Raw genomic sequence first — 21,942 nt, 5'->3', positions numbered from 1 at the left:
AGGTTTTACTTCATGAAGAGTCCATGTTCTGCTACATCTATACCTATGTTAATTCATAAAAAAAATTGTATATGTTTCAGACTTCTAAGGAACTGATTGTATTTCATGATTCACGGAATCGGAAAATTCACTGAAGTATTTCTTACCTCCATTGAAGGGGTCAAATATTTAAAATAAATGACAGGTAAAATGGTATCTATGACAGTTTGCTCGATGAGCCTTTTAGATAAGCAGCGACATCCCAAAGGAGCCATGAATCGTCCTCCCTATTATCTTCTTCCGTTAAAGGAATTTCATCTTCTTTTAATAACGTTGTGGTTTCATTTCCTCACCGATATTTCGTAAAGGTATTGGCCGAGAGCTTGGTTCTATAACATGCTTGACTAAGATTTGAAGTCTTAAGGGTTGTTTTCACAATCAGTATGTAAAGAATTTACAAAAGTAAACTAATAAATAATAACGCGATTACGTTGTTTAATTAAACTATTTGTTTTTAGTATTTAATTCACATACGATCGCGTCTGCAAAATTTATTGCCGTGTATAATGTATTGCTATATAGCCATAGTGATACACGTGTCGTATTACTCAGTGTTATTAGTAATCTTAGGCAAAAAAAGGACGGGATGCAAACATTGATAGATAGATGGATAGAATAACGAATTGGTACTTTGGTATTATAAAGACCACACCGATAAATCGACTTCTAAATAAGAATTTAATCAGTTTAAATAGCAAAATCTTCCTAACCTAACCTAAGAAAAATAGTATTAATTATTCTATTACTACTTTTTACTATCGATAATTGATAGTACTATAATTATTATAATATTATTGTTATAAGTTTGTGTTACTTTATTATGGAATTGAAATATACACCTCTACATCAGTTTAAATTATACAATAGTCAAATGATAGAATGGTTAATTTGTAATGTGTTCGATGAATGTGGTTCTAGTAGTAAATTAGTGTTTGCTCAGAAAATAAAACACTTGATGAGTTGAAACATTGTTATGTCCAACGGAGGTCTGAGATTGTATGACCAAGTATACTTTGAATCTTCGTAAGCCCTGGGTTAAATGTATCCATACATATAAATCTTTAGAGTCTTGTTATACCTGTTTTCCCCTTCTCGTGTAATAGCCCTATGATGACTCTGACACAAACATACCTTAAACCTCAACTGTCCGCCACCATAATACTGTTTGTCCATGTAGTGATCTAAATACAGAAAAGTGTAGTATAACAATATATTCCAGGCAACCAGTCCCGGACTAACCTTAGTTATGAGCAAAAGACGTTGCCACTGAGCTCCCGTGAGAAAAAAATATAAAAGAAAAGAGAATATATAAGGTTGTTTTCATTTATAATACAAGAATACCCTTTATTGGTCTAGCCCTCAGAAAACCTTTATGTTGGTATGGTAGAGGGCCAGCCAGATGAGCTAGATTGATTACTTGTTTTTCATGCCCTGAAATCTAGGGGAGGAGCTGGTAGTGATGGTAAGAACAAAAATCATTACCCATGTATTTTGAAGTGTGTAAGCTATTTTGTTTTCACAGGTAAATTCCAATGCATATATATTTTTAAATGTGGATAGTTTATTTTACTATATTGTAAAAGTTGTGTTAGCTAATTATATCAATGAACGGAAGTAAACTAGGGAACTGTCTTTGGGTAACTCCCAATAAAATTCTTATAAAAGGAATTCATTTAGATTAAAACTAAATTGTTGCTAAAGGAAGTAGTGTAATATTTACTAGATTTTGGTTAAAAGAACAAGTAATTTTAAAGCACAATGTACTTGGGCGTTGTAATAGTTTACATTCCTCTATAACGTTTCTTTCAATATTTATAAACGAAGAATTTAACCGAAAATGGGTATTGATTTATTTTGTCTGAATTTAGGATCTATTGAATTATTAGTATAATTTATCTACTGCACTTAAGTAAAAAATCAAATTGTAGAAAGGATATATGTTCTGTCTATAAATCGGAGGTAACAATGGCGTCTACTTGAAAGAATAGTCAATATTAAGTGAGATCGAGGTAACCACCAAAACTTAAATAATCTTGTTCCATACAAAAAAGACCGTGGATAATATTTGTTGAGGAAAGTCATCATTACTACTGCCCTATACGGAAATCAGCAAAAAGGTCTCAAACATATGAAATCAAGCGGGATGTTGAAAGGAAACCTGCTCAGAAAACCGTTGTTAGACTTCACAATAACATCACTGAATTTAGAAATAAATTATATCATTCTGCATCGACATAAGAAGGAAGCAATCTTAGTGTCCTTTAGGAATAGTTGTGTTTATTACTATAAAATAAGGAACAATGCCATAACTCTCGTAAAGAATTTAAAACAATAAGTTATCCCGAAGCATTTTAAATATTTTTTATAAATATTTTATATATTAAATCTTTTCACCTTAACTTTTAACAAAATACTCCTTCAACGTTTCAATTATTGAACTGTTTGATAAGTCCAGGTTGAAATATTTGAACAGATCATTATTATAAAACCTCGGTTGAGTGCATTACATCGAATGAGGCAACTAACCCAAATTGTAATATTCATTCTCGGGAAAAAATATTTAAAGCCAGTAAATACGAGTAAACAAAAAAATATTTTCATTACTCTACACACGAAAGTACACTTTCTAAACGTAAAATGAGATAAGAAAATAGGTAATTCCCGCTACTGCACGGAAAAGTTACATAACGTTAACTTTCCGTGCGTATGTACTGCACGGAAAGTAACCGCTATGGGATTTTGCGGTGCAGTCAGATCAGCTGATTGTATTGTTGTTGAAAACACATTCCTCGCTTATATATTGACATTGTCAGTTAGGTTATGTTTGTTGAGATAGATTCTTTGAACTATGTGTACTAATATGGATAATATTCCTGAAACTTTGATGAACAGAGCGGTAAGTGTAACAAACGAATTATTGCCTGATGTGTCGCGTTTAAGATACGAAAATGAATACGATAAGCTTTGTACTTGGTGTCAAAAAGAAAACATTAAACCTAGCCAGGTTAATGATGACATACTTCTAGTCTATATGTCAGAACTGTCGAAAACTATGAAACCTAGCACCTTGTGGAGCAAGTATTCAATGGTTAAAAATGTCTTAAAAGTAAAAGAAAATCTTGGAAATTTAAAATTTCCAAAAACAGTTGCATTTTTAAAGAAAAAGTCTGTTGGTTTCAAACCTAAAAAAGCGAATGTTTTTCAATCTGATCAAATTTCTCAGTTCATGATCAACGCTCCCGACAAAGAATGGTTGTTAAGTAAAGTAATTTTGACGTTTGGCATTTTTGGAGCCCTTAGGCGAGATGATCTATTACGCCTTAGCATAAATGACGTAAAAGATTATGGCAGTTTCATTAAGGTTACATTGAGAGATGGTAAAACACATGCTAGCAGAAGTTTCATCATTACAGACGATGAATGTACGTATCAACCCTGCCAGCTAGTACGTAAATATTTGTCTTTACGCCCATCAAAAATGACGAGCCCTAGACTTTTTGTTGGCTTCAGGCAAGGCAAGTGCGTAGCACAACATGTCGGGAGTCATACGATTTCGGATGTTCCCAAAAAGGTCGCCCAGTACCTTAAGCTAGAACAGCCTGAATCCTACACAGGTCATGCTATTCGACGCACATCCGCGTCAATGCTGGTGGAAGGGGGAGCGGATTTACTCACACTCAAGAGGCACGGAGGCTGGAAAAGTGCAACCGTTGCTGAAGGTTACATTGAGGAGTCCATAAATAGAAAAATTGATGTGTCTAAAAAACTTTTTTCAAAACCAAGTACTTCAATCTCAAATCAAAACAATTCCTCTTTGAATTTACTTCCAATCAGAGACATTACTAATTCAATTTCAAATTACAACAATTCCTCTTTGGATTCACTGCCACTCAATAACATTTCTAACAATGATGAAGAGGTGAATCTGGTTTCAAAACAATATTTTACAATCGACGATGTAATTTCATCAGAAGAAGATACTGTGCAAAATCGCAATTTCATTCAAGAAAATAATAAAGTTGATGGAACACACTCGGAAGTCAATGTTGCAGAAATGAGAAAAAACCTAAAGCTACCACAAAAAATGTTAAACATAAGTGAAAATCAAAACTGCGACTTTAACATACATTTTCATTTTCATTAATAAAGATTTATCAGCGTGTTGATCCTATGTAATCATCAAAGGTCTCTTTCTTTATTTGTTTATTCATCAGCTTGTTCTGTAGTTAATTTAATAAAGATACTTTTTTTTACCCAAAATAGTCTGTTTTTCCTCAAACTATTGGCCATGCAATTATTAATAAGTGCACGGAAAAAACTCATAACGTTAAGTTTCCGTGCTTATGTCGAGGTACATACACACGGAAAGTTAGCGTTATGAGTTTTTTCCGTGCACTTATTAATAATTCAGAGTTGAGTTTTTTTTCATTAGTTCGGTTTTTTCTCTTAATACTAAGTTAAATAAACGAAAATTTTCATGTTTTTATAAGTTTTCGGTATCGTAATGAAAAATAATGTTCAATACTCGCCTCGAAAGTGTCATTGCGGGGCACGATGGCGTTTCCAGCGCTCGGCTTCGCCTCGCGCGAAAATGCCATCTCTCCCCGCAATGAGTCACTTTCCAGTCTAGTAATGAAAACTACTATTGTTATCTATACAGGGTGTTTGTGAACTCTCTCGAAAAAATGACATGTAACATTTTACATCATAAACATGGGTCGCCGGAGCCTCGTTTTCCGTCTGTCTGTCTGTATGTGTTCTTTATAAATAACCTTATGACTCGAGTTTGAATTGAGTTACAAACTTTAAATTTGACACACTTGTGTATTTTAACGTGGTACACAAATATGCAAAATTTCATTTCGTTGACTATAGCCGTTTCAAAATGGCGGCCATCTAAAATATTTGACCTCAAATTACATGAAAACCACTAGAGTTACAAAAAAAAAAAAAAAAAAAAAAAACACAAGGATAACAAAATGTAGGAAATTTTAAGCCAAATCTAATGACACGTAGATCATTAAAGATCAGACAACAAAAAGCTGAGTTATTTTTTTTTTTATAATTAATAATTTCTTTACTGGCTTTCAATTATTGTTATTGTTTATTCTTTAAAATCATCTGATCCTTTCTAAATTGTCACAACAATGTAAGACAGCTGGTTTGCCCTAACAACAACAATTAGTTTTTTTACTATTTAGTTTTAATGGTTGAAATATTCTAATGTAAAAAGAATGTGTTTTTTACAATCACCAAGATACAGTTTTTTAATTGTTTCCTAGCAATAAAATTATCATTATTAATTATTTAAAAAAAATAATAACTTAGTTTTTTGTTGTCCAATCTTTAACATCTAGGTGTCATCTGATTTGGCATAAAATTTACTACATTTTGTTAGCCGTTTATATGTTGTATATATCTAGCACAAAATGTCAAAGTAAATTCTGTAGTATTCTTCTGTATTATTTTCATAATGCATTCTGCAATAAATAATCTCAAATTATCTATTTCTATGGGATACTACTTATTTGAAAAATAATACAATAGTAATTAGTAATAATTTGTATTCTGAATTTGTATTTTATTAATCTATTGTGTTTTTTTTTGTAACTCTAGTGGTTTTCATGTAATTTGAGGTCAAAGATTTTAGATGGCCACCATTTTGAAACGGCTATAGTCAACAAAATGAAATTTTGCATGTTTGTGTACCACGTTAAAATATACACAAGTGTGTCAAATTTAAAGTTTGTACCTCGATTCAAACTCGAGTTATAAGGTTATTTATAAAAAACATACAGACAGACGGAAAACGGGGCTCCGGTGACCCATGTTTATAGTGTAAAATATTCATGTATTAACCCAAGGAATAATCCTGTGAATTTTTTCGAGAGAGTTCACAAACACCCTGTATATGAAGCCAAAAGTACCCATGAACTTTTGAGAAAACTAAAAGTCACACCCCCATAAACCATATACTTAAAATGTTCGTCATGACAAGAAACCTTGCACAAAACTATCTATTATTTCATAAATTGCCCTTTAAGGTCGTAATTCCTTTCTAAAGGGAACTTTTCATATACCTAATGATAAACATACCTCAGCTGTACTTATTTGTTTTTTATTCTTCCAATTTATTACCTTATTAAAATCAGGTGTGATTATTTGTTTATTTTACTGTATTTTGTTTATTTCAGGTTGACTTAACCAATCAATAGTTTTATTAATACTTTTTATGTCAAATAGGGTGAAAATTATTATTCTTTGATCTGTGGGTGAAGCCCGTGGGTAACAGCTAGTACAGCTTACACACAAAACACGTTGAAAATTATGCACATGTAATTTTAATAAAAACCGCAAACATTAGGTTGAAGTTACAACAGTATAATAATTTCATCAAGCTATAAGTACATAGTTGACTATCAAAACAGAGAAGGTAGAGTATAAACTGTTCTCTGTGTGTGCAGAAGAGGTGCATGTTCACACGATCACCTCTCGGCTATTCTGCCAACACTTGACAGGCTATAGACTACCCTTCATATGTAAATTCAAACTTTGCTGGATACGAGCTTCCCTTGTACACAGCTCATTACTTTCAAAACACGGTTTTATATTTTAATAATTAAAGAATGTTGACACCCTTATACAATCTTCAAGTTTTAGTGCTAAAATATTTTTAGCTTGAAACATAAGTTGATATTACTTTTATTATTATGGTATTACGTACAGCCAGTGCATTAGTTATTTCCCTTTTATTCAGTTTCCTACCCGGAGTCAATTTTTACTGAGAAAGATTACAATCTAAAGTTACAGTTCCTGTTTATTCCACTTTTCTTTGTTCCGAAAGATGAATAATGGTTATAACTTCCTAAACTGTGGACGGAAATTATTAATTTAGTTCGGGAAACTATTTGGGTTGGCGAATTTGCATTATTCTAGTTTAGATTTAGCCTAGTCAAGGTTTTGTTATGAAAAATGAGTCCAGTCAGTGTTTTAGTTTTGCTTCGTAGTTAGTATTACAAATTTGATTTGTATAAAGATTTTAATTATTCAACAAAAAGTTCCTTTTGAAAAAGGTTAAGTGATTTTCAGGACAATCAAATCTATTATCATTTGTTTATTTAAATGTGATTTCTTACGTATATCTATTAATCAATTTAAACGAACTAATATTAATACAATTACCCTATTACCGGACATAGCCTAATAAAGCTATTTTATGTACTAGCATCATATTATGTATTCGCAAATTAGTGCATAAGCAGTTAAATAGCCAATTTACGGTCTTTTTAATTACGAAACTATTTAATGTATAATGCTCATAATAGATGAGAAAGCTGGTGAGCTTTTGTAAATGAGCTAAATGCAGTTATAAGATTGTGAACAATATTTTAGGTAGTTCATAAACCTTGGTTTCTAAAGCAATATAGAACAATAAATAAGCTTTCCATCCATAGACAATAATAATGAATAAATAAATAGTTTAAACAATCTGCTAAATAAAAACTGTTTTGGATTGAAGATTTGTGATCCTAAAAAAACACGTTTTAAACATTTATGTATAGGTGGTTGGTTGTATTTAAAAAGCAATAGTTTGAAGTAAAAAGTTACCATAATTGGGAAATTTCCTGTTATTGTTTGCTAGCTACTTTGGAAAATCGTTTCAATACCTCATCATTACCCTAACTTTCTAACGAACTAACTTTTACCCGTTTCATTTTGAAATGCATTTTGAAATTTTGAAAGTGAAGTTGCTTCTACCCAAAGTGATGGTATAGTTAAATAATATTGTGATGTGTAAATTATACTTAAGTTTTCATAATGCATTCTGCAATAAATAATCTCAAATTATCTATTTCTCTCGGATACTACTTATTTAAAAAATAATACAATAGTAATTAGTAATAATTTGTATTCTGAACTAACCTACAAACCATTTATACCTATACAAAGGATATATAATTTTCATAAATATTATTTCCTCATTTTGAAATTATTTAATTGTAGCATACAACTCATAATATAGCTATAGGCAGCGTTATAAATCACAAAAATAGATAATTAATTACTGTTCTTAAATAATATTTTACAAATCATTGTTCAGGTTATTTTATTTTATTTTCTAACTACAACCCTATATTCTAAAAATGAGTTATCATACGAGTAATCTTACTTATAGAATATAAATCATGTTAAATTAATTCTACTTTAATTTACTCAGCCTTAAAGCTTTGTATATGTGTATAACTTTGTCAAATATTGATCGCTCTTTAAGGTTCATTTGTAAAATAAGAGAAAAATATTGTAAAACGTGTTAAGCTAAGTATTATTCTTACTAGAATGTGCCAATTATTTTTACCGGGGTTTGTATTACCTTTATTTCCATTTAAAATGCCAATTTTAATAAATAAATGCAGTTTTAGAGTATACCAACGACTTTAATAAAACAGCAAACAGTTTTCAAACGCAAACACTTGACGCAACATTTTAATTTTGTGTTAAATATAATATTAAAGCCATGTTTTTTTATTAACGGGAATATCGTAGATGTTAGAATAGAACACAAATCATATTAAAATCATTTTTAATAAAAATAAGTTGTTCAAAAGTGTAAACATCATGTTTAGCAAAATCGTTAATGCATTAATCTTAGCTTAATACAAGGAAATAGATGAAAAAAAGACCACAATTGTTAAAATGAATATTTTTGTAGTCTTTGCTTTAAAGACAATACCAAGACCTCCCATCTAGAATACTCCGCCAGGCTGATCTTCCAAGTCGAATACCAAAAGGTGCGTTTCTCATTTAAAACATACATTAATAAAATTAGTCATTTCAGTCAATGAGATGCTATACCGTAATTGCATACAACTCACAGCATTGCTTATATAGGTATTTGGTTATTGCAGGGTTTATCTACATGGTTATTTACATTTGATCGTACTTAGAAATTTTCTAAGCCCAATAATTGACGATGTAAGGTCACCAATCGTATGTTCATTGACAAAGATTTTACTTTCACTGACTGAATATTTGTTAACAAAAATTACCACACATTTGAGAAATATTGGAACATATAACTTAAACTAAAAATTAAATAAATAATAACTTTAGTACCTTCGACTGTTAATCGACAAACCAGGATTGGCAAGAATTACATATTATGTTATAGAAACTAATACTAAGAAATTTACACAACTGACAATAATTTACGGATTGAACACTAAACAACTAGTTTTAGTTATATATATTGCTTTAAAATCACTGCATTAAATAAAAAAGAATCAATCTCACAATTGAATCTTTTAAATAGAAAGATAATTACGAAGCAAGCTTAAGAAGGATTCCAGATTGAAGACATTTCGTAATTTTATATTAAACGTTCTTTAAAATATTCATCTCTATGCGGTTGTCCCTAATGAAAAAGCAATAACTTGAGGGTAAAAGTTTTCATAATTGGAAAGTTTTCCGCCCCCTGGAGGTTTGTCCCTATCCGCAAAACTGTTTCAATATTTCCTAATAACTGACACAAAACATTCGTGCAACCATTGATCCTTTGTTAAATAATATTGTATTTTAGTTAAAATGTCATGTAGCTTAATTGTGTGAATGTGTAACAACAGAATTTCTTTAATTTGACATAACCTTCTGATACTATGTATGTAAGTAATTTAAGTAAAACGAATTTGGTTAGGAATTCAATAATACAAATTAGGTTGGGTGAGTCACTCGCTTAAACATACGAGTATATTTTCAACAGTAATAAATGTGTTTTATTAGAGGTTGGTGGCCTCTTTTTACATTGCATTTGCCCGTCCACTTACACTATTTGCCCGTTCGTTGATCTTATACAGCAAAGCAAGGGGTGAACCGGTACATTACAAAGGGGGACTGTACTGAAAAAAATGTTATGGCAGTGACCAGGATCTGAACCCACGACAACGATGCCTGCCTTGGGCCCGAAGTCCACGACGCTACCGACTGAGCCACCGACTCACCAAAATGTGCCTGCATGTTAATAATAGGAAGCAGAATTAGGTGAATTATAATCTTTTTGTATAAATCACTCTTATCTAAATATTGCCTCAGCATATTTACTACCTACCCTACAGTAGCGATTACAAAATGGTTTTGACACTCTTCATAACTTTCCATGGTCTTAAAAATTATATGATTTTATTTAGCCATGGCAATAGATCATTTAAACTATATAATGACCTATGTAGATGCCCCCAGAATATATTCTAAACCATTGTGGCATACTTGCTAATTTACATAATTTTTTTAGAAATTCTCAAACTAATAAAAAAAATTATAATAAAGTAATGTAGTTTATGTAAATCTGTTAAAATTAAATCCTACTTTTTAAATAAACCAATGTAAATTAGTTGAACTGCATGGTTCAATCTAGACTTTATATGTTGTATCCATAAAGAGCTATTACATGTTTTTGAGAAAAGTGAGGTCTAGAATGTGTAGGTATATAATTATTATACCCAAATTCAACTGATACTTTTTCTGGAAGTAATAATAGCAATTAGTCTTACTATAAATGTTTTATGGCCGGTCTAACACTTATGATAAGAGTGTTTAGATCTTTGTCTATAAGTTGTTATATTAGTTATCTTTTGATTAGGTGACAACATTTTGCGAGTTGATTAAGCTTATGAAGAATATATTAGAAAATAGGTGAAAACATAAAAGTTTAAGTAAGTTACTTTCAAAACACTTTAAAATGAGCTTAAAATACTGTGAACTGACCCACAGAATAAAATATACACCTTTTATGTTTTGGTTTTTGAAACTTTTTTAATACTGTTATCTTCACCAAAATCTAGAGTATAACGTTTATGAACTTTGAAGATTATTTTAAATAAACACAGACGCAGGTAAAATGTAAAATGTTAGTTCATGTCATTATTTCCTTTTCATTCGTTGCTATACGAATATGTATACCCTACGAAAAAAGTAACCAATAATTAATTATAAGAAAAGCAAATTATTTTTAATTTCAAAGGTCATTTTATACCATAATTTGCTATAACAATTAAGGTCTTCACATGAAATTTAAGCTTCTACATATTTCCTATCTATATGTCACTGACTTCTATCTTCACGTGGAAATAAATTATACCAGGAGGATCCATGATTAATGTATTTGCGGCTCGGGTGGAGAAACAACACATGTTACAGTCGATGTTTCAATCTAATCGGCTTATAAAACTGATGAAGTTTTAATTATATTATTTAGTATAAATATTTATTTTTTCTAAAAGTTGATGGCTTATTTTTATACGTGGTCTATTGTTGTAATATTATCTTAATGAATTATGCATATAAAAGTTTCCCAAAGCCTAAATGAAACGAAACAATACAGCGTAAAATCAGAAAATACAAATCAAGACTGTTATAAAATATATTAAAACCATTTTCAGAAAGTTAAATACTTTTGCTTAAAATATGATTTAAAAAAAACATTTTATTCACGTTGTTGAGACATAAAATAAGAATGTACAAAGATTCTTACCAATGACGAATCATCCCTCACTTGATTCACTTAACCATATTCGTAATAAAAAAGATGGTGCAAGTAATATTACTGTGTACCATTCTATATTTTATTTGGAATACTTTAGTGAATATTTTAAGTGCAACTGTTCTGTAATAGGGCTTTACTATTACATCAATATACAAAAGTCATATAATTTAAATAGAGAATTATAAAAAAAATTTAACTCGATAAATCTGAAATATTTTAAGGGTGTAAAACTAAGGACAATTGATCAAGATAAAGTTGTTTTATTGACATTCTTTTAGATGAGCTGGTAAGATAAGGGCCTGAAAACATCCCTATTTAGACTTGAATTGTCCTACTGTTGTAATCGACTTTTGATAACGTTTTAATTTCGGTTTTGGTAGATATCTAACGATTGGGTATCTACAGTTGAGGCTCAAATAGGTTTTAAGAGGACATTAAAAAAACACAAATGCTACATGAAAAAAAAACTAGCCTATATCTAAAACACATAGTCTAACATTTAAATACTCTTTGATATAAATGATGCTTGGTGTGTCACAAAACTTAGAGATGAAGGTGCTTTGCTGTGGGACAATCGCATGCTATTATTATTAATCTATAATTAAAATTGTTAATTCTCATTAATAATAACATCTATGACTATTGAAGAGTCCACATATTTGGAAAACGTATTCAATTAGCCTAATTGTTGTTCGATGACTTATTGTTCTAGTTTTTGCTTCAAACAGCTATAAACCAAATTATTGTTACACATTGATGTATAGTGGTGTAACTCCAATATTAAGACACGTATCATCGAAAATCCCTAAAAAAAAAAAAAAAAAAAAAAAAAAAAAACAGCGAAAGGCAGCTGTGTGTTTGTTTGAGTAACATACTAGCTCTGGAAAACCAAGTTTTACATTAAAATACTTCATATACATTATTGAGTAGATTATGTTATAAGCTCATTGAAGGTAAGTATATTTTAACTTGATATTGTAATTCAGCCATTTTACAGGGAGCTGCAAACATTTCAATAGTTCAGAGCATTTTTTTAAAAGTAAACTCTACCAGTAACAGTCTTTTAGATGAGACAAGGAGATAAGGGCTCACAAAAGTCCCAAAGATATCCTTTATCGGTTCTCTTATCGTCTTATTGTCCTTTTAAACAAGTTTTTTTCACCCTTAATTAATCTTTGTTATTGCCTTGATCCTGTTTTGTTAACATATTGTCCAACAAATAGTTTCAGTTAATAACTTTATTGGTATACACATTTATAGAATAATGGTATTTCAATTCAATCATTGTTATTAAGGACACATACTAAGGACACTTAGTAACTATGTAATTACAATCGGCAAAACAATTTTTTTATCAAATCCTTACGATTTAAATTTAGTACTGTCGTGTAATACTTTAATTTTTTGTTTTGTTGGTTTTTGTTATTTTTATTTTTTATTTTTGGTTATCTAAGTCATATTAAAATGTAGTAGGATATATTAGTAGTGAATGCATTTCTTTCTTTTATTTTAATTAAAAAAGAGAGAATTGTTTAACCATCACATATGAAATAAATAAGCATTGAGATTTTGGAGTGTACCCTATTTTACACAACCAATAATAAAGGGTGTCCCAATAAGAACGCCGGATTTCAGGAGCGTCTTATCCTTATCTGTATTTCAATAGGAATTCCCTAACTATCAGCGATGTTATCAGTATTAGGTCCCATTTGTAGTCATGAATCGCTACACGACGGATCAACGCGTGGTTATGGTTAAAGTGCACTACAAGTACGGGGAATGTTTCGCTGAAACGGTGCGGAAGCTGCGCGTTATTTTCGGCCGGGACAATGCACCAAATGAGTCATCTGTCCGAAGATTGATTTCTAAGTTCGAAGAATCTGGCTCAGTTTTGGACATTAAAAGACCAGTGCGCAGTCGGTCAGGACGCTCCCTTGAAAATATTGAGGCTGTACATGATAGTGTAGAGGACGACGCAAGAAAATCGATTCGTCGGCGAAGTCAGCAGTTAGGCCTAGCTCGGAGCACAGTACAAAGAATTTTGGTAAAAGACCTTCACATGTTCCCTTACAAAATTCAACTAACACAAGAAATCAAGCCAAGAGATCCCGTAAAACGGCTTGAATTTGTAAACTGGGTGGTGGGCAATCAAGATGAAAATGACGCGTTTTCAAAAACTTTGCTGTTCAGTGATGAAGCACACTTTAATCTAAGCGGTTATGTAAATAAGCAAAACTGTAGAATTTGGGGAACTGAAAATCCTCGCCTCATTGCAGAAAACCCGTTATATCCTCCGCGTGTTACAGTTTGGTGTGGGTTTTGGTCAAATGGAGTCATTGGTCCATACTTCTTTGAAAACGAGGATGAAAATGCTTTGACTGTAAATGGTGAACGTTACAGGGAAATGATACGAGAGTTTCTCTGGCCTGAGTTTGAGGAGATGGACCTGGAAAACATGTGGTTTCAACAGGACGGCGCAACATGCCATACTTCTAGAGATTCAATTAATTTGTTGCACGAACGATTCCCAGGACGTGTAATTTCGAAACATGGTGATCGGAACTGGCCAGCAAGATCGTGCGATTTAACACCGTGTGACTACTTTCTTTGGGGATATTTAAAGTCGCTTGTTTTCGCCAATAATCCTCAAACAATCCAAGACCTGAAGGAGGAAATTATTCGTGCGATTAATGGAATTCAACAGGAAGTGTGTGAAAAAGTTATGGAAAACTTTGTCAAGAGATGTCGGGCTTGTCAGCAAGCAGCAGGTGGGCACTTACAAGACATAATATACCATTACTAATCGGAGATACTATACTTTAAGATTCATGTATCATATTGTAAATTTAGCGTGAAAATATATGGTTTGTTAACGTTTCAAATCCGGCGTTCTTATTGGGACACCCTTTAATATCAGTCATGTCACGATAAAAAAGAGTAGTATGAAACGAGAAAAATATGAAATAAAGAAATCCATACCTTTTTGTTTGAATCCATAACCTAAACCCCTCACTAAAAAGTAATAGCTTAATTATCAATTGAGATGGGGACGACAAGTAAAAATATGAGTGAAGGGTGATTGTAGAATTAAGAGTCCATGTATAACATCCATGTATAGTTGCTACTGATTAAGATCAGCTGTTTCACTAGCCATGATCATCTATTTTAAGCTTAAACAAAGATCCGTTTAAACTATGCATTATCAACATGTCTTTTGACAAAGGAAATATTAGTTTAATATTTAGCCTTTAATTCATTCCCCGATAACCATCTTACTGGCTGAAGCTCTTTTGCGTTTACTCTGTTGAAATGGTACACGAAATTACGATTGGTAACTTTTAGTATGAAACGTCAAAGCAAACTTTAGACTCATCAACACAATACATTGCTACAAAGGGCGAACCTTCTCTTTTGACCGGTAGAAACAAACTGACTTTTGATTAGAGGCAATGTTCCTCTGCCCTTCCTCCTTCTAGTTTCATTAACAACTGGACAAGTTTCTAACTAAACATAGTTTCTATCTTGTTAAAGCTTAGAATATTAAAGGAACTAAGACAAGTTTATTTAATAGTTTTGTATTCTGTTTTTCTTGTTCTTTTATTAGTGGGAAATGCTGTACTGGTACAATCGAAAACAAAAGCATGCATAATCAGACCTTGTGGATTTGAAAATATATAAGTACCGTATAGTCAACTAATACAGTACTAATACTGTTTCTCAATATTGATATAACTTTATATTTGGTAGTCATTTGTTCCAACTATAACCTAAAAATTTTAATCGAAACAAAATAAATCAACCACGATGGTAATTTGGAAATATATATATATATATATACATATATATATGTATGTATTTAAAGCTGAAACATTGAAAACAGTATTAGCACGGACACGCTAGGAAAGTGTTACATAAAATGTGGTCAATTTACTTGCCAAGTACAGGCAATTATTAGGGGAGGTAAAAATATTGTCTCTGAAAAATTTATTTTAATGTGTTGGAACCTACTTACTTGTACACTGTAAGACCTCACACCAGAAGATACCATCTGGTTTTCAATTTATGTATTTAATGATTCCGAGAAAACAGAGAATGGCCAATATAAACAGGCCTCAACTGAAGAGGTACATGTTTATACAAACACAGCTCGAGGTTATTTAGCCAACTCTTGACAGGTTGTACAACCCTTCATATGTAGCCTAAACAGAAACTCTGGTTGAAAACAACTTCCACTACGCTGGAATTAATTCCTTAACAAGGTTTTATATTTTGTATTTCCGTTAAAAAAAGCGTTTTTTTACTAAATAATTTTGTTAGCTAAAAAAATCTAATATCGGTGTGACAGTACGTAACATGTAAAGTTGCAATTTGAATTAACTATTCGCCGTTTACTCAATTTTCCCTCTCACAGTCGATTTATACCGAGGGAGAAATCAATCTAAAGTTAAACTTCCGGTACATTCATATTGTATATGTTTCGGAAATTGAATAATTGGTGTAACATCCTACTATTTGGATAGTCGTGGATAATTTTATTTAGGAAATAGTTCTAGTTGGTGTAACTACATTGATGATGTTTATACTTAGGCATAGCTACGTGCATAATCTGGTTATCATCATTAGGTTTGAACGGTTGCTCAGTTTTGCTTCGTGTTTAATGTTATTATTTCTGTATAAGGCTTAAACTTATTGGTTTTCATACAGACATTTTATAAAATTAGTGAAATCGTAATTTAATTCAAAAATAACTTACTTTTATGCCAAAGAAAAGGAAGAATTTAAACGGAATATAAACCCAATAGCTAATTATAAATATAAAAGTTATTTCTGTACCCATTGTTTAAAAGACAATGCTAAAAGTTCCCTTGCAGCATATTCAGCTAGGCTATTGCCCATGACGTTCAAATATCAGAATGCGATTCCTAATCAAACATTTGTAATTTGTAATCGAATTCAAAGAAATACCATTTTGCTACCAAATGCATGGTTCCTAAACAGATATAAGAAGAATAGTTAAGCATATATACAAGTTTAAGTTCATTAACACGGCATCCATAAAAATTACATTTCCTGAAAAAAATATTTTGACGACACACATACATAAGGGAAAGGCTAAACTGAAACGATATACAACCTCAATAGTCCGTTGTTATTGATGTGTTATGGTCTTTTCTTATTCGATATGGTACAAAACAATTGCTAATCGTGTGAAAATCAACCTGCTATTTTTTATATATCGCAAAGTTTGAAGTAATTTATTATATTAGATCAACTAGTATAGAATAAACTCAAGTTTAATGTTCATATTACTTAGCCGTAAGCTTTGAAATGATTAAAAAGTAAAACAATTAAGAGAAATTAAGTGTTTCATATCGAAGACATTTCGTGATTTTATTCTGAACTGTCTATGAAATAATAATCACTATGCGGTTAGTCTAAGTGGAAAAGCAATAACTTTAACCTAAAAGTTTCCATAATTAGAAAGTTTCCCCCTCTTGTGGTTTGTCCTCGTCACCAAATCTGTTTTAATATTCCCACAACTTTTCTTCAATCATTTATGCTAATTAATAAAATGTTAAATTTTAAAAATTATAATAACTATAAAGGTTAAACATTATTGCAAATAGGTAAAATAAGAGATTTTAATGGTTTTACCTACTTTCATTTACTATTACCTTATTTTACCATGAATAAAATGCTGTTGTCATTAGAATATTAAAGTGAACAAGCTCAAAGGCAATTTATTTATTTTATTTTATTCCAACGGACATTCTATTTGATGTATACAACACTAACACTAAACAAACATTATATCAATATAGTTATGCGATGGCTACAAGATGGCTAATATTAAATAACAACTCTAATATTAGTAATACTTAGACAATAGACATAGACAACATAAACATATAACAACTAAATAATAATTAACAACAAACCTGGCAAAACAATAACATTAGTTTATTACCCTATGTACTAACCATAAATAACAAGGAAAATAGGCATGTTCAAAATGATATATATATATATACATAAGTAAATAAATACAGTAGGTCATTAACAATAACAATACCATTCCTCTAATTATAAACATAGATTCAATTCATGACGAGCAATAGTGAAATACTTTGTTTAACTTTTGCAAGGATTAAGCAGTGTATATATTATATATGATTTTAAAAAGAGACTAGAAAAAAACTATTTTACATTTTAATGAGATTTTACTAACAAGGATGTTAAAGAAACGAAAATAAATAAACAGAACAATCATTAATATTACTATATTCATAGTGATTGGTAGAACAAATTAGTTAATTAAAATATAGTTAGGAATTTAATGTGGGATTTCGTATGGTAGGTTAAATGACTGAATATAAATTCGAAATACTAGTAAAAATGCTAATGCAAATAAATCTAAACCTAGCTATATGCTATTCGCTGTGTCCTCCGGGAGCTTGACGAGTATTAGATGTTTCTGAGATAAAGTCATGCCTCAAATTACTTGGTTGATTATTCAAAAATTTAAATCTTTATGCAAATGCGTTTTAGTAACCTAGAAAGAACTAGAAAAAGAGTAGACACTTAAAACATTTCACTAACAATTTCAACATTGCTACTTTAAGTATGTAGGATATATACTTTTTAAGTCAAATAGGTACTTGAAACCTTTCATGTTACATTTTTTATGCTGAAAAAACGCACAGAATCTTGGGTATCACTTTAAAGATAAGTTTTTTTAAAATTTAAACAAAGCTACGTAAAAATAAAAATTAATATATTAGTTCATGTAATAACTTTTTCCCCACCCTTTGTATACCAATTTGTATGAATTTTGCCCAGAAAAAAGTAATTAATAATTGTGAGGAAACACAATTCTACTTTTTAAGTTTAAAACTAGTTTTGAACAAAATATTTTGTACATTGTATATAGAATTCTAGTTCCTATAGATGTTTTTGCATCAAATGTTAAATGAAACATTATAAAAGACAGTTAAGTAAGGAATAAGAATCTTAAGGTTAAGATTATAAATCCATTTAAAATAATTAACTTCTTAATCAGCATGTTACCGTTATATTGATTTTACGGAGAAAAACATTTTAAAAGATGAAAATTGTGTTTGTCGCATTGATTTAGTTTTTTATCATTCTTCAAACATGTTTTTCATGATAAATAATATGAATGCCACTGCACAGGAATAGAGCTGTAATATTACCAAAATGATATGTAAAATACAATAAATAAATTGAAAAAATAATACTTTAAAATAAAAACTTGGAAATAGTTATATCTAAATTATTTTGAAAGGTATAAATATGAAAGTTTGACTTCTTAAGGTCTTGAAAAATGAGGAAAATGTATCGAGATAAAGTTGTAGCAATGAAACTGTTTCAGTCGAAGTGGGGAGATAAGTGCCTGAAAACCATTCTAAACGAGACTTAAATCGTTCCTAACTCAGCAGCCTGCTCTTGATAAGACATTTTTCTTGTCACGTTTTCGGTTCGATTTCATTATAAATTTGTCTCAAATCAACAGCGTAAAGCTGTAATTAGGAATGGGAGTTATAATAGGAGTGTATGGGGTTTGAGAAGCAAGATACAAGTTTGTATAAGATAACGTGACGGATGACTGTTAATAAGCACTAGGTGAACCCGTGCGAATTCGCACGAATTATAAATTGGATATTATAGCAACGTTGATAGAAGTTACGTCGTTGTATTGACATTGGTCTTGAGCTCGATCTTTGGCTATATGCATTCTAAGTTCTTTTGCTGTTCATTAGGAGTATTTTGCAGGACTGAACTAATCATGATGAAAAACTTGCGCGTATGGATTAAAATCAACCAAATGTTGAGCCAAAATGTGCATGAGTTTAGTGCTGCAAGAACCATTAGCTTTGTTTAGCATTCTTCCTTGAACAGCGGTTTTGACGTCCGTAGATATAAATTTGGGCATACGTGAGATGCTCCCTTTCTGACGGTTGAAAGGTGTCAATTGAGTAATAAATTGTGCACCTTTTACATGAAAGGCCCTCCACCGTTATGTTCTTCAATTTTAGCTCGAGTGCTGACCATTGCGAGCGCAGAGTTGTACGATCTAATGATCTTTTTGTAGTTTCTGCTCAAATGATTTGCTCCATTAAGTAGGCTCTGGATATAATAGATTTCTTGGTTAGTGGTAGATTTACTTTTTCTTTAAGGAAGCAGAATAAAATCCTTCACCTCGTCCTCTTTTGTTCTTCTTTAAAATGTAGCGCACCACAATTCTGACATTTTAATGCCATCTCGCCAAGTGAATGCTGCTGAATTCTTGTATTTGTCAGTGTACTTTTGTAAGTAGGCGTTGCCACTAACTCTTCCAGCTCCTCGTCTGGGCTCCTTACGTTTTGCATTGCTTGCCGTATGTTGACTCACCGTGTCCGACCGGCAATATTTCTTTGTCATCGGGTCCTTGACATGTTTCAACGAAAATATAATGTAAAACTTTTTTCCCGTCGTGTCCTATAGGTAACATTTCTTTGCCGGGTTTCTAATTCATTTTAAAAACATGCAAACTGTTTACATCAAAACCAAACAAAACAGCTGGGATTTAATTTTTGTTTAAACTAATACAGTATATTGACATCTGTTTCAGAGTATAATAACATTCAAATCAATCACAATGTTATCCTTATGGAAGGAACTTTGAGGGCAGCCCACGCCCTTAAAAAGACATATTTCGAAAATCTAAAGCCAGTTTGCACATCTACACAATCAGACGAACATTTTGGTATATAATATGTGGGGTTAAATCTTAAAACCAAAAAGCCTTATTGTTCACAAAGTTTCACGTCGCGTATTAAATATATAGATTTAAAATACTTACACATACCTACTCATGGTTATTAATGTATATTGTCATATCACAACGATATGTAAATAATGAAACCGTTTAAATGTTAGAGTATACAAGTTTTTACGGTAATCTTATGTCGTTATTTTGTAAATTACCAAATCCATGATGTCAAATGATGATAACAACCATTTAGGAATTAGTAGTTTTATAAAGGATTTTATTCTGTTAAACATTTTATCACAAAAATTGCTATTCTGCTTCTGATTAAACAAAAATTATACTATGTTAATTAAATTCATAAGTATTAAGTAAACATATAAAATCAATTTTTCAAAATTAAACCCCTTTGTAAAATGGCGTAAAATGGTGTAAAATGGCGGGTTTCTTCGTTGTATACCATTGTTTAATTGAAAAACATTTTTAATATAATTATATGAAAACAGTTTGCTCTTATAAGAGACCAAAAGACACAACTACCCCACAATATTAATTCCTTAAACAATATAGAAATTTTGATAATACAATTTATAACTATGTTACAACACACCTTATCGACTTAAAGATCATGGCAAGGATATAAATGATACCAAGGAAATCCGTAGTAAATGATTTAGTGTCTCGCGTGGAGAATAGCTATTTGTTACACTTGATGTTTCAATCATATTGGCTTAGAAACTGACAAAGTCTCAGCACCATTAAAGTAAATATAAACCCTTTTATAATTTATTAATTAACAGCTTAAATTCAAAAGTATTCATCCGTTAAAATGTAAATAGACCTTTACTCTGTAAGGATGACTGGAGCAGAGCCCCGATGAAGTCCCCATAATTTTCAGATAACAATCCCCGGACACGTATAAAGCAACTTCCCAAAGTTTAATGACAATCGAATAAATAGTTTAAAAATTAACTAATTTTTATGTACAGGGTGACAAAAAAGTCTGGAAACGGCTTGATATCTTTTTAACTAAATTCGTTACCTTTCACATCAACTTATATGTATGAAAACTACTTTTTTCAAGTATTGCCATTTTTTTATCTTCACCAGGGAACGGCCCATGAGGAGTAGGTACATAATCTTTACTGTAAGCATAGGTTGATATGCACATCATTTTAAAAGTCTGGTCGAGTGGAGTTCATTGCCGGAAACCGCGTCAAAAAAGGTTCATTTGTTAAAAAATGGCGGCATTTCAAATTGTTTGCGGAATATACCTGCACAGGCCTTGGTAAAGGTAAATACTCGTGGTCAACACTAGCTAGAGAGCCGAAACTGACCTAATTTGTTTTGAATATAGAATAATATTGAATCTGTAACTTAAGTAAAATTGTAGGTATTTAATTTTATAAGATTTAAACTACAGTGAATGATTATTTAAAACTATTTTTAAAACAATTTTGCTTACGTTTAAGATTATTTACCGACTCCCTAGTGTCCGTCCCCGATCGAAAATTAAAATTTACAATCTAATTGACTAATATTATTCAATATTCAAAACAAATTAACCGTGTTTCTGCTCTCTAGCTAATGTTGACCA

Source organism: Macrosteles quadrilineatus, unplaced genomic scaffold, assembly GCF_028750875.1.
Source record: "Macrosteles quadrilineatus isolate MER2022 unplaced genomic scaffold, UCM_ALF_1.0 Scaffold_9__3_contigs__length_116548681, whole genome shotgun sequence".
Classification (NCBI taxonomy): domain Eukaryota; kingdom Metazoa; phylum Arthropoda; class Insecta; order Hemiptera; family Cicadellidae; genus Macrosteles; species Macrosteles quadrilineatus.
The sequence above is the reverse complement of the archived record's forward strand: the minus strand, read 5'-3'. Positions refer to the sequence as shown.